We start from the raw sequence: 2,692 nt of genomic DNA, 5'->3' as shown, positions 1-2,692 counted from the left end.
TCCTGCTGCCAGTGATGGGGGTGGGGAGCGTCTGTCTGTTTACTCTGTGGTAAGCAAAGCAGAAAATGATCTTGTTTCATTCCTCACTACACACAAATTCTGAAGCTGAGAATGAAAAAAAAAATTAGATGATTCCTTTTTACCAAACTCCCCCGTATCCTCTTGAGTATGAAGCAGGGATGTGAGACATTAATGTGAGAAAGGAAAAATTGGAACAGCCTGTACTGCCTCAGGGGAAACCTTAGAGGCCTAAGCAGCAGATACTAAATACCTGGAGTCACACATTCAAATCCCAACAGGGTCATCTCAGCCCTTCAGATTTCATCGGTGGATGATTTAAACTACCTCTTTGGAGGATCTTTAGGAATCTCCTGAAGCTAAGTCCTAGTCCTGTCAACCTTTAGAGACCTTAATGATGCCATGACAACTTATAAGGGTGTAGTTACCTGTTATACTTAGGTCATACTAAGAGCACTTAAAATGTAAGCATTCCCATTAGGCCTGTGCGAAGTGGCTAGTATTCGCTTCGGATTCAGCTGATTCAGGTGGCAGTGATTCGATTTGGTGATTGAATCACTGTCCTGAATCGATTCAGCCAAATCTGATTCAGAGATTCAGCTGCCGCCGAATCAGCCGAATCTCTGAATCGGCCCCATCCTCTGCCCACTCTCTCAGCCCTGTCAATGGCTTCCCTGCCTGGCCCCAGGTTTTTGAAAAAAAAGCCCAGCACTCACCAGCTACTGCCAGGCAGGGGCATGATCCCTGCTGCCCCCCACTGCCCCATGCTGCATGGGGGGCTTGGCCCCAGGGCTTTTTAATTTTTTAATTTTTTATTTTAATTTTTTTTAAGAGCCAGGAGCTGGGGCGGGCAGGGCAGCCATGGTGGGCTGGGAGAGTGGGCAGGAGTCAGTGGGCCCCCCCCTCCTCTGCCCCCTATTTACTAGCATGGAGTCCAGGTCCCGCTCCCTGCGGCAGCAGGAGGGGACTGCCTGAATCTCTAAAGCTCTCTGAATCTTTTTGAATTGATTCGGAGAGCTTCAAATCGATTCAGACCTTTTAATTGGTCTCCTCATTTGATTCAAATTCAGAGATTCGGCCTCCGAATCAGGCCGAATCAACTCCAAATTGAATCAGCACCTGAAGCGTCGCATAGCCCTAATTCTTATGTTTACTCATGCTAAGTGCGCTCTGAGAGTCTCAAAGTTATGCCACTTCAGGAGAGGGTTAACTGTACCTTGCAACCTAGTTTGTGTTAGGGTAACTTCATTCTACTCCACAGAGATAAAATGAGGAATTTGCAGGCCTCCAGCATCCCAGGTTGCATCGCTCCCAGCCTTCTCCCTCCCCCAAACCAGAGCAGGGATAGAGTCCAGGTGTCCTGGCTCCTAGCCATGCCTCTGCTTTTCAGTCCTCAAGTGACAAGTCAGAACTGTGCAGGCAAGAAATGGTGTTAAGTCTTAACATGCAGCTACTCACAGTATGTTCTGACTTTAAACACGGCTTTAACATTCCAGAGATGTAGTGTGGTCTAAGTGAAGCATGTAACTTCACCCAAGAGACAAGGGCTTTCCTCCATGGACTTAGCTAAACCTGTCTTATTTTTCCCCACTACCCCTATCCTGGGTTTCACACTCCTATCTAATCGTGGCTATTACTTACTTTTGCAGACAGCTCATTGAGTCCTTCTGGGTGAAAGATGCTGTGGAAGTTCAATGATTGCTACTAACTCTAATCCTCTGTAAGGGAGAGGTTGTTTGTTTTTTTTAAGGTAGGTAGGTAGCTCCCTTCTCTGGTTCCTGTGCTCAGGTTTCAGTCCAGCTGCTTTGGTCAGCAATGAAACAAGTTCATTTAGTGTCAAGTTCATCTTGAGTAGTTGTTTACAGCACCAATAAAGCAGTCTCTGGTTTAGCAGCATGGATTGTCTCTGCTCAGGGGATGTAACAGTAATTAATACATGGTCTGGGCCTGTGCCCAGAGTGTGCTAGGAAATGTGTGCAGTGCCTCTGGGCTCTACAGACGCAATCAGAGCTGCAAAGGGCCCAGCTGGGATGTTTTGAATGCAGAAATGAGTCTGAAGGGCTGTGACTTGCAGTGGTATCCATGCTTTAGTGCTGCTGTGGGCCAGCCATGTGTGTTGCTCACAAGTTCCCTTTGAATGCCCATCCCTTACTGCACATGGAGTAACACAGCAGCCTGCTAAAGGCTTGAGACTGGGGGAGATAGAGCTTACAGGGGACTGTGGTGCAATGCTATTTGCATCAGCAGGTGCTTGTGGCCCACGGGGGAGATCTGACTCCTAATGGAATAGTAGGAAAAGCAGCAGGCAGGAGGCTGTGGTGGTAAACTGTCCTTTCTGCCCATCCTTCCTCACACTTGGGGTTCTTGCATGTTTCTCACTGCTGTCTTCCTCCTCAGTGCCCTCCTCCACCATACATACTTTCTACTCATTTAGTATGCTTACATCCAGGCAAGTCCTGTGGTTTTTACAGCCTGCACCTGTTTTTTAACCCATCACTACCATTTGCTCATCATTGGATTTTAGCTCTTGGGTATTAAAGGAACTAGATAAGGCAATATCCTAAGTTAATGCAAAATACTTCTTGAGGCATTGGGCCCCACTGGGTTCTTCTCTGTGCTTTCCAGTTTCCCTCTAGCAGTGCCTGTTTCTCCTCTTTGTTTCTCTTTCGCTCCC

The 2,692-nt window shown here is 47.3% G+C and overlaps 1 protein-coding gene across 2 annotated transcripts in view; it reads left to right on the top strand.

Annotated features, from left to right (window-relative positions):
- The window catches only part of LSAMP (limbic system associated membrane protein), a 450,506-nt gene that overhangs the window by 272,781 nt on the left and 175,033 nt on the right, over positions 1-2,692 (top strand). The window lies entirely within an intron of this gene.

Source organism: Alligator sinensis, unplaced genomic scaffold (genome assembly GCF_000455745.1).
Source record: "Alligator sinensis unplaced genomic scaffold, ASM45574v1 scaffold343_1, whole genome shotgun sequence".
NCBI lineage: Eukaryota > Metazoa > Chordata > Crocodylia > Alligatoridae > Alligator > Alligator sinensis.
Note: the sequence above shows the minus strand (reverse complement) of the source record. Positions and strands in the feature narration are given on the sequence as shown.